Source organism: Phyllobates terribilis, unplaced genomic scaffold (genome assembly GCF_046119375.1).
Source record: "Phyllobates terribilis strain yellow unplaced genomic scaffold, ASM4611937v1 Scaffold_3__8_contigs__length_932513732, whole genome shotgun sequence".
Taxonomy (NCBI): Eukaryota; Metazoa; Chordata; class Amphibia; order Anura; family Dendrobatidae; genus Phyllobates; species Phyllobates terribilis.
Genome location: NW_027362763.1, coordinates 443047613 through 443059604, shown reverse-complemented (window position 1 = coordinate 443059604; position 11992 = coordinate 443047613). Strand labels below are relative to the sequence as shown.

Here is an 11992-nt window from a genome sequence, read left to right as displayed (position 1 = left end):
CATTGTTGTCAAAAAGGCTCCAGGGCGCCCAAGAAAGACCAGCAAGCGCCAGGACCGTATCTTAAAACTGTTTCAGCTGCGGGATCGGACTACCAGCAGTGCCGAGCTTGCTCAGGAATGGCAGCAGGCTGGTGTGAGTGCTTCTGCACGCACTGTGAGGCGGAGACTCTTTGAGCAAGGGCTGGTTTCAAGGAGGGCAGCAAAGAAGCCACTTCTCTCCAGAAAAAACATCAGGGACCGACTGATATTCTGCAAAAGGTACAGGGAGTGGACTGCTGAGGACTGGGGCAAAGTCATTTTCTCTGATGAATCCCCTTTTCGATTGTTTGGGACATCTGGAAAACAGCTTATTCGGAGAAGAAGAGGTGAGCGCTACCACCAGTCTTGTCTCATGCCAACTGTAAAGCATCCTGAAACCATTCATGTGTGGGGTTGCTTCTCAGCCAAGGGAATTGGCTCACTCACAGTCTTGCCTAAAAACACAGCCATGAATAAAGAATGGTACCAGAATGTCCTCCAAGAGCAACTTCTCCCAACCGTCCAAGAGCAGTTTGGCGCCCAACAATGCCTTTTCCAGCATGATGGAGCACCTTGCCATAAAGCAAAGGTGATAACTAAATGGCTCATGGAACAAAACATAGAGATTTTGGGTCCGTGGCCTGGAAACTCCCCAGATCTTAATCCCATTGAGAACTTGTGGTCAATCCTCAAGAGACGGGTGGACAAACAAAAACCAACAAATTCTGGCAAAATGCAAGCATTGATTATGCAAGAATGGACTGCTATCAGTCAGGATTTGGTCCAAAAGTTGATTGAGAGCATGACAGGGAGAATTACAGAGGTCTTGAAGAAGAAGGGGCAACACTGCAAATATTGACTTGCTGCATTAACTCATTCTAACTGTCAATATAACCTATTGGTACTCATAATATGATTGCAATTATATTTCTGTATGTGATATAAACATCAGACAAACACTAATAAAAACCAGAGGCCAGCAGATCATGTGAAAATAAAATTTTGGTGTCATTCTCAAAACTTTTGGCCATGACTGTACAGGTGCATCTCACTAAATCAGAATATCATCAGAAAGTTAATTTCAGTTCTTCAATACAAAAAGTGAAACTCATATTATATAGTGTCATTACAGAGTGATCTATTTCAAGTGTTTATTTCTGTTAATGTTGATGATTATGGCTTACAGCCAATGAAAACACAAAAGTCATTATCTCAGTAAATTAGAATACTTTATAACAACAGCTTGAAAAATGTTTTTAAAATCCGAAATGTTGGCCTACTGAAATGTATATTCAGTAAATGCACTCAATACTAAATTTATTAAAAAAGAAAAACTGAAATATCACATGGTCATAAGTTTTCAGACCCTTTGCTCAGTGTTGAGTAGAAGCCCCCTTTTTGAGCTAGTACAGCCATGAGTCTTGTTGGGAATGATGCAACAAGTTTTTTCACACCTGGATTTGGGGATCCTCTGCCATTCTTCCTTGCAGATCCTTTCCAGTTCCTTCAGGTTGGATGGTGAACGTTGGTGGACAGCCATTTTCAGGTCTCTCCAGAAATGCTCAATTGGGTTTAGGTCACGGCTCTGGCTGAGCCAGTCAAGAATGGTCACAGAGTTGTTCTGAAGCCACTCCTTTGTTATTTTAGCTGTGTGCTTAGGGTCATTGTCTTGTTGGAAGATGAACCTTCGGCCAAGTCTGAGGTGCAGAGCACTCTGGAAGAAGTTTTCATCCAGGATATCTCTGTACTTGGCCGCATTCATGTTTCCTTCAATTGCAACCAGTCGCCCTGTCCCTGCAGCTGGAAAACACCCCAATAGCATGATACCGCCACCACCATGTTTCACTGTTGTGATTGTATTGGGCAGGTGATGAGCAGTGCCTGGTTTTCTCCACACTTACCGCTTAGAATTATCACCAAAAAGTTCTATCTTCGTTTCATCAGACCAGAGAATCTTATTTCTCATAGTCTGGGAGTTCTTCATATGTTTTGGAGCAAACTCTATGAGGGCTTTCATATGTCTTGCACTGAAGAGAGGCTTCCGTCGGGCCACTCTGCCATAAAGGCCCGACTGGTGGAGGGCTACAGTGATAGTTGACTTTGTGGAACTTTCTCCCATCTCCCTACTGCATCTCTGGAGCTCAGCCACAGTGATCTTGGGGGTTCTTCTTTACCTCTCTCACCAAGGCTCTTCTCTCACGATTGTTCAGTTTGGCTGGATGGCCAGATCTAGGAAGACTTCTGGTGGTCCCAAACTTCTTCCATTTAAGGATTATGGAGGCCACTGTGCTCTTAGGAACCTTGAGTAATGCAGAAATTCTTTTGTAACCTTGGCCAGATCTGTGCCTTGCCACAATTCTGTCTCTAAGCACCTTGGGGAGTTCCTTTGAGCTCATGATTCTCATTTGGTCTGACATGCACTGTGAGCTGTGAGGTCTTATATAGACAGGAGTGTGCCTTTTCAAGTCAAGTCCTATCAGTTTAATTAAACACAGCTGGACTCCAATGAAGGAGTAGAACCATCTCAAGAAGGATCACAAGGATATGGACAGCATGTGACTTAAATATGAGTGTCTGAGCAAAGGGTCTGAATACTTATGACCAAGTGATATTTCAGTTTTTCTTTTTTAATAAATTTGCAAAAAAATTTACATTTCTGTTTTTTTCAGTCAAGATGGGGTGCAGAGTGTACTTTAATGAGAAAAATATATGAACTTTTTAGAATTTACCAAATGGCTGCAATGAAACAAAGAGTGAAAAATTTAAAGGGGTCGGAATACTTTCCGTACCCACTGTAGATTCTCTATGGGGTTAAGGTCAGGCGAGTTTGCTGGTCAATCAAATACAGTGATACTATTCTTTTTAAACAAGGTATTGGTACTTTGGAAGTGGATAGGTGCCGTGCCAAGTCCTGCTGGACAATGAAATTTCCATCTCCAAAAAGCTTGTCGGCAGAGGGAAGCATGAAGTGCTCTAAAATTTCCTGGTAGACGCCTGCGCTGACTTTGGTCTTGATAAAACACAGTGGACCTACACCAGCAGATGAAATGACTCCCCAAACCATCACTGATTGTGGAAACTTCACACTAGACCTCAAGCAGCTTGGTGTGTGTGCCTCTCCACTCTTCCTCCAGACTCTGGAACCTTGATTTCCAAATGATAATTGGAACTCTTGTACTTTGTGGAGTGTGTCATTGACTGCCTTCTGGACATCTGTCAAGTCAGCAGTCTTCCCCATGATTGTGGAGCCTACTGAAACAGACTAAGGTACCTTTTTAAAAGCTTTGGAAGCCTTTGTGGGTGTTTTTTGTTAATTATTTTAATTTACTGAGATAATGACTTTTGTGTTTTCATTGACTGTAAGACATAATCATCAACATTAACAGAAATAAACACTTGAAATAGATCACTCTGTTTGTAATGACTCTATATAATATATAAGTTTCACTTTTAGTATTGAAGAACTGAAATAAATTAACTTTTTTTATGATATTCTAATTTAGTGAGATGCGCCTGTATCTACTCCAAAATGGTATAAATTAAAATGTCAGCACATTGCGCAAAAAGTTAGCCATCACATCGCCCCATTTCCCAAAAATTTAAAGCGTTACGGGTCTCAGAAAATGGCAACCCAAGCAAAAATTTTTTTAGAAATTTCCAATATTTTTTCACCACTTAAATAAAAACAAACTATGCATGTTTGCCATCTACGTACTCGTACTGATCTGGGGAATCATTTTGCCAGGTCAGTTTTACCATATAGTGAACACGGTAAATATAAACCCCAAAAAGCAACTGTGAAATTGCCCCTTTTTTGCAATTTTCAACACACTTGGAACTTTTTTCCTGCTTTCCAGTGTGTCACATGATAAAATGAATGGTGTCACTCAAAAGTACAAAATATCCCGCAGAAAACAAGCCTTCATATGGCGATATTGACAGAAAATAAAAAAGTTATGGCTCTTGGAAGAAGGGGAGGAAAAAACGAAAAAAATAGAAAATGGCCCGGGGGTGGGGGGGTTAAAAAGGCTTTAAACAAAAGTGAAATATAAAAAACCTATATGAATCTTGCATTGCCATAATAGTGCGGACCTGCAAAATAAAAAGTTACTAGGTCATTGTTACTACACAATGCCCTCAAAACAAAACCTGATCAACAATGGCAGTTTTTTTTTCAAGGTTTCACCCATGCAGATTTTTTCCATTTTTTTCAGTACATTATATGGTAAAGTAATGGTGTCCTTCATCACTGTAAGGCCGGCTGCAGATGAACGTATGAAAACTCGGGGCAGTCACCTCCGCAGATCGCAGATGTGACTTGCTCCGAGTGCAGCTCTTTCGAATATTGGACAAGTGCAGCAGCTGCCAGCCATTTACATGCACTATTCTGGCCCATAACTTGGACCAAAGTAGTGCATGCTGCGATTTTTTTCTCAAGGACTGAGAGAAAATTCTTTCATCTGAACAGCCCCATTGAATAACATGGGACAGTGTGCTGTCCAATCAAAAATCAGATAGCACATGTCCGATTAACACACTCATCTGCATTGAGCCCTTAGACTAGGTGCACACAGTTTTTGAGGGGGTCAAAAGTGACGAGTTTTCTAGTGGAAACTACTTTAGGAAATTCGTTCTTTGAGATGTTTTTTTCCGGTTTCCTGAAGCGTTTTTAAATAGTATTTCTAGCTTTTCTTTTACAGAGTTTCTTTTCTTGAAGCGATTTTTGCAGCTTTTTGATTGGACGGTGTCTAGCTTGGAGCGTTTTCTGTTACAAGGTGCTTCAAAGAAGTTACATGAATTTTCTTTTTTCTCACCAGGCACTTTTGAAAGCCATAAGCGGAAGAAAAATGTATGAACATCAAAGTGGTTTTACAACAGAAATGAATAGTAACGTCTTTCCGAGTTTGCGAACGATTTTGTGAGCGTTGTTGCTCAAAAAATGGCAGAAAATGACGTTGTGTGAACATACTCTTACAGTAACATACCCTTGTAGACGCTGGCGTACCCGCATAGCTTTTGCTGTAGGAAGACGCTTCAAGAAAACGCCAGCGGTGTTTTACCAGAAGACTTTTCCAAAGTCTTTTTTTTAAACTCTATATATGAAATAGTGGCAGCTTTCATAGAGAAGCTGCTGAAGAATGAATGGTTAGGTGACTTCTTTTAGACGCTTCATGGCTTTCAAATCCTGATGCAGGTAAAATAAGTTACAAAAGATGGAACATATGCACAGCAAGTCAATTTATCATTGCTGTGCATGTGTTCTTTCTTTTTGGCGTTTTTTTAGCACTTTTTCGGCGAATTCCTAGTGTAAGGCTATGTTCCCACATGGAGCTTTTTGGTGTGTTTTTGATGCTGTGTATTTTTGAGTTATTGCAAGTAACCTATCTTTCTTAAGGGTATGTGCCCACGATCAGGAGCCGCTGCAGGTTTGAAGCTACGTGTTCATGCAGAATCAAACCCGCAGCGTCCATATGTTACAGCATAGTGGATGGGATTTCCAGAACTCCGATGTCTGCTATGCGTCTCTGTGCACCTGCAGATCACCCGAGGAAACTGACATGCAGTCTTTCAGATCTGCAGCATGTCAATTTCTCTTGCGGTAAGATGAAGAACTTGCCACTCAAGGTGACTCAATAAATTTTTAGAATTTAATAGTAGAAAAAGTAGTACAAAACAAACGTTTCGCTCATTAAGAACCTTCCTCAGTGTACAGAAATTTCAGTAGTGGACATGAATGAGGGGTGCAGTGTCCAGCTTCTATATAAACCACTGTGTGGTATCTTATAACGAGAGTAATGGTGGTGGGAACACGGCGTCTTCCGCTGGTTCCAAGTGTTCCCACCGCCATTACTCTCGCTATAAGATACCACACAGTGGTTTATATAGAAGCTGGACACTGCACCCCTCATTCATGTCCACTACCGAAGTTTCTGTACACTGAGGAAGGTTCTTAATGAGCAAAACGTTTGTTTGGAACTACTTTTTCTACTATTAAATTCTAAAAATTTATTGAGTCACCCTGAGTGCCAAGTTCTTTGTCTTATTGCTCATAGGTTGAACCCTACTTGTGCACCGATCTGCCACAGGAGCGTGGTAACCTACCAGATTTCATTTCTCTTGCGGGTCAGTTTGTAGACTTTCCCCATAGATTAACATCAATGAAGAAAGTCCACATGTGAGAAACAAAAATTGCGGTCCCTCATTTGCATAATAAGGGGGGGGAAGCCGAGCGGCTATTCTGTAGCGTCAGGGCCCCAGCGGCTACGGATCGTGGGCACATACCCTAAAGGGTGCAGACAACCTGCAACACCAAAAACTCACCAAAAAGCTGATTGTGGGAACGAAGCCTGATCCACCTGAAGAAGACTTCTTGTGCACACACCCGAGGCTACAATCCCACCATGACCTTTTAATGTTGCAGATTTCCTGCACCCATTAATAAGTTACTTGCAGCGTAAAATACTCATCGTGGGAACGTAGCCATCGCCTAGGGGCGGCTGCAGATGGGAGGATTTTTTTTCTAATTTACATCTGATTTTTACCCGTGTGTGATCCAATTTCATATATCTACATTAAACCATGTACATGATGAATAGTTTCCCACGTTTAGATCAGAAATGTTTCGGTAAAAAGCGGATGCCACCCACATGTTCCGTGTGGGGTCCGATATCTTTCCACACCAATAGGTTCGACCCAGCGAAGAAAGCACTGCATGCTGTGATTCTCTGTTTCATGGACAGTTGTCAAAAAAAATCGTCCAGCACTTGGATGCCATCAGTGTGCTGTTTTTCACTGACTGATAGAAGATGGAGAAACGTTTCTGTTTTTTTTTTCCTCATCAGTGAAAAAATCTGATGAAAGTCAGTCCGTTTTTTGTAGGTGTGAGGGGGCGCTGGTGCCAGGTATATACCTGTACACACGGTTGCGGCACCGGGTCACATACTCATGCTGCTGAGGTAAAATAACCGCAGGACTGCTCCCCATGGCGGCCGCAGAAGTTTCCTAGTTCCCAGGCTTCCAGCTGTGCCTTCACTTTCTGTTCCCGAGGAGCCAATGGCGAGGTGGCGGGCGTGGTGTGCGGCGGGCCGTCCCTCAGTGCAGCTGCTGACAGGGAGCGCTCATCCTCCCGCTCCGGCTCCCTACACCCTGGCTATTAGTAACAATGGCTGCGCGGCTAATATCGGCGAGATGATGCAGCACGGTAACGTAAAGCGAGCACGGGGATGCAGCGGCGGCCCTCTCCCGGTTCTGGCGGCCGGGATGTTGAATGGAGAGTGAATGGAGCCGTGCAGCAGGGAGGACGCGGCTGTACATCGCGCTGCCTGAGGGAGAGGGGACCGCAGGTCAGTACCTTCCCTCCCCGCACAATGGCTGCATTCCTGCTCTCCCCCTCTTTAACCCTTTGTCTGCATTCTGGGGTCTGTGCCTCTGCTGCAGGACGTGCAGGGTTAATGCTTCCTGGCAGGGACCATAGACCTGGCGATGGAAGATAATAGTCGTTGATGGCTTGTCATCCATGGGAGGCAGCGGAGGTGGGCGCCACCATTAGCCGTACATGGAGCCACATTGCCAATCATCCATACTCTGTTTCTCGATGAGCGTCCATCGATCGGATGTGATCAGATCTTCCCATCCGTGGCCTCCATCAGATAAGCATCGTGTAACGGGGCATTCTAGATTTCCTCTTCCAAGCTGCCACCCAAGCGTGATCCTATAAAGGACGATCTTGTGTAATACAGATTCCCACAGAAACATGATCCTATAAAGGACGATCTTGTGTAATATTACAGATTCCCACAGAAACGTGATCTTATAAAGGATGATCTTGTGTAATATTACAGATTCCCACTGACCCATTCCCATGTGGTAAGGTTACCAGCAATAGGTCGCCCCACATAAGTAGGTCTGGGAGATTTCTTATGACCCCATATATTTCCATGTAGGAATCCTGGCCCTTTACTTCATTTATACCTGATTGACACTTGTGGGATTGGCTGATGGATGGTGAGTGTATGGCTGCCATAAGCACGGTGGCCACATCTCCGTCTGATTAGCGGAGAGCCAGCTGCTGAGACTCCCATCAGTGGAGGGGCCACAGTGACCATTTTTATATTGGCATCATTTCGAGCCTATTCAGATGTCAGTTTTTTACACATAGGATGTGTACCTATTATAGTCTATGGAGCTGTTCACATGTCTGTGTAGTTTTGCAGACCGAGTGGTCAGCACCAAAACACGGAGACGTCTGATTTTCATCAACCCGTCAATGCAAGTCTATTAGGTCCATGATAAATCGGGCAGCACTCGGATGCCGTCCCTGTGCTGATCGAGACTCACTGACTGTTCAATAAGAGTTTGAGAGACTGCCATCACATATAATTATTATTCTTTAATATTGGAACTCTGATGGTAAAAACTGATGAAGATCTGATCCGAAACACTAAAAAGCGAACCGATTTTATTTGATTTGTCTTTTCTTTTCTTTTTTTTAAAGCCAAAGCCAGGAGTGGATTCTAAAGGGGAAGTAGTGAATGTAAGGATATGTGCACACATTAAGTATTTACTGAAATCAGATTATAGGAAAATAATAATCATCATCGTCATTATTACTACGGTATAGTCATGTGGATGATTTATTGCAGAAATTTCTGCCGCTGAAAATCCATTCCATTTCATTCACCTGAATGAGGGTTGTTGCTGCAGCACGTATGTGAAAGGGGCTAAGGCAGTGCACTTTTATACGTCAGAGAGGGGGCTGGCTGACTACTCCTATAGCTAAGGCAGTGCACTTTTATACGTCAGAGAGGGGGCTGGCTGACTACTCCTATAGCTAAGGCAGTGCACTTTTATACGTCAGAGAGGGGGCTGGCTGACTACTCCTATAGCTAAGGCAGTGCACTTTTATACGTCAGAGAGGGGGCTGGCTGACTACTCCTATAGCTAAGGCAGTGCACTTTTATACGTCAGAGAGGGGGCTGGCTGACTACTCCTATAGCTAAGGCAGTGCACTTTTATACGTCAGAGAGGGGGCTGGCTGACTACTCCTATAGCTAAGGCAGTGCACTTTTATACGTCAGAGAGGGGGCTGGCTGACTACTCCTATAGCTAAGGCAGTGCACTTTTATACGTCAGAGAGGGGGCTGGCTGACTACTCCTATAGCTAAGGCAGTGCACTTTTATACGTCAGAGAGGGGGCTGGCTGACTACTATTGGTAAGGCAGTGCACTTTTATACGTCAGAGAGGGGGCTGGCTGACTACTCCTATAGCTAAGGCAGTGCACTTTTATACGTCAGAGAGGGGGCTGGCTGACTACTCCTATAGCTAAGGCAGTGCACTTTTATACGTCAGAGAGGGGGCTGGCTGACTACTCCTATAGCTAAGGCAGTGCACTTTTATACGTCAGAGAGGGGGCTGGCTGACTACTCCTATAGCTAAGGCAGTGCACTTTTATACGTCAGAAAGGGGGATGGCTGACTACTCCTATAGCTAAGGCAGTGCACTTTTATACGTCAGAAAGGGGGCTGTTTGACTACTCCTATAGCTAAGGCAGTGCACTTTTATACGTCAGAGAGGGGGCTGGCTGACTACTATAGCTAAGGCAGTGCACTTTTATACGTCAGAGAGGGGGCTAGCTGACTACTCCTATAGCTAAGGCAGTGCACTTTTATACGTCAGAGAGGGGGCTGGCTGACTACTATAGCTAAGGCAGTGCACTTTTATACGTCAGAGAGGGGGCTGGCTGACTACTATAGCTAAGGCAGCATACTTTTCTATGTCAGAGAAGGGGGCTGACGTTGCTTGTGCATTGAGCAGTCAGGCGCCCCTCTATACTAACTGCAGCAGTCATGTACGGACACCACAGGATATGAGGGCATACTTCAGGCTCAGGACTGGAAGCCATGCTGCCGATAACCAGGATGGAGCGACCGCCGGAGGAGCGGATCAGCTGGTCTGATACACCTTTACTTGTATGTTATATACCTTACTGTATATAGCTACATTCTAAATGCTTTCTTTACCTGAAAAACCCATTAAGGGAACTAGTCAGGTCACCTAACTGTCCCCACATATAAAACAGAAGTATGCAGGAGGTTTCTTTATGAATTCTGTATTTTATGTAACTTTCTAGAGCCCCAGTGTTTGAAGAATGAAGATTAATCCTGCAGTGTTGCACACTAGTTCAGGGTGGTGTCTCTGGTCATAAGGCCACGTTCACACGTTCAGTATTTGGTCAGTTTTTTACCTCAGTATTTGTAAGCCAAAGCCAGGAGTGGGTGATAATACAGAAGTGGTGACGAGTTTCTATTATACTTTTCCGCTGATTGTTTCACTCCTCATTTTGGCTTATAAATACTGCGGGAAAATACTGAACGTGTGAACGTGGCTTTACCCTCCCTTCAGTCCCTATTATTTTAGAACCATTATGCCGGCTGTCTGACACACCCTGGGTGTAAGGATTGGACGATCTGGTGGGGGAAGACATGCCGTGACTCATCATATGCAATGCTACTGGATAAAACTCCAATCTTCAAGCACCGAGGCTTTAGAAAGTTAGATAAGGCACATAAGAATTCAGATACCGCTATATTATTATTATGTATTGCTTATATAGTGACATCGTATTCTGCAGTGCTTTACAGACATTATGGGCACTGTCCCCATTGAGGTTCACAATCTACATTCTCTATCAGTATGTATTTGGAGTGTGGGAGGAAACCGGAGAACCCGGAGGAAACCCAGACAAACATGGGGAGAACATGCAAACTCCTTGCAGATGTTGTCCTTGGTGGGATTTGAACCCAGGACCCCAGCGCTGTGAAGCAACAGTGCTAACCACTGAGCCACCATGCTGCTATATTAGTGATTGGGGACTGTCAGGGGACTGTCAGGGGACTTGCCAGGTTCCCTTTAACTCTCATGGCCAATTTAGAGTGATTTCTTGTATCCATTGCAGATATTAGAGAGTGTTCACACCAAACATTAAACTCTAAGACCCCGATTCATGAATGTGCTTTCACTAGTTTTCTAGCATAAAACACCTTCAAATGTCATCACATTTTTGCTTTAGTGAGCCTGTCTAATTCTTAAAAATGTATCCCACTTCAGTGATGTAAAGTTTGCCAGATATGTACTCCAGTCTCCATGGACATGTGCGCATCTTTAGACTCAATTCACATTGATCAGAAAGGTATCCTTACATTATAACCCATAGGTATGTACAGTAAATGTCTGGAGATGTATTGTGAACTGGATGGGAGAAATGAATAAATCTCTGGTCCGTATGACAGAAAATGATATATTTGGCTGGCATATATTTGCTTTGTAATTTATGATAATTTCTGGCATATTTTACAGTACATTTGTCAGACCCCCAGGAGGTTACACCCCTCCCCCTAATTTTTATGAGAGCATCAGAAAATAAGTTACAAATTAGTAGTAGCATGCACCATATTTGCTTATTTTTTCTACCTTGAACTGACGTAAGTTTTTACTCCTAGAACTGCCGCTACGGAAATCTGCTAACCATACCGGCGAGGTAATGCTGCATGTGGTGTTGGTTGCCAGTGCACCTGCAATAGTAGCTGAAATGATGATTGATTGATTGATTCAGTCATTCATTTTGGAACAGGGCAATTCTACATTTTAGGGTTAATTTATTTCTACACATAAAGGTTGAATAGCTTCATCAATGCTCCTCTTTCCCTTTTAGTGCGGATTGTGTTATTTTATGTTTTTGTATGATATCTGCTTGTTAACCACTGCTGGTTTTCCTAACTGTGGTTTACAGCCACTGGAACTGATGCTCATCTGAGCTCCCACAATGCACTGCTCTCTGGTATCATTCCAAATCAGTGCACGATAAGGCTATGTGCCCACGATCAGGCTATAGCAGAGCTTTGGACGCAGCGTATTTTCGCTGCGTCCAAAGCGCTGCGTCAGATCACGCAGGGAAGTCCTCATGTGATCATTGAA

At 43.6% G+C, this 11992-nt stretch overlaps 1 protein-coding gene across 1 annotated transcript in view; it reads left to right on the top strand.

Moving 5' to 3' along the window:
* Nucleotides 1-7072: 7072 nt before the first annotated feature.
* The window catches only part of GPR63 (G protein-coupled receptor 63), a 62374-nt gene continuing 57454 nt past the window's right edge, over nucleotides 7073-11992 (top strand). Inside the window, exon 1 of the mRNA XM_073675734.1 lies at nucleotides 7073-7361. The gene's annotated coding sequence lies outside the window, so the exon portion shown is untranslated. The remainder of the gene's footprint in view (nucleotides 7362-11992) is intronic.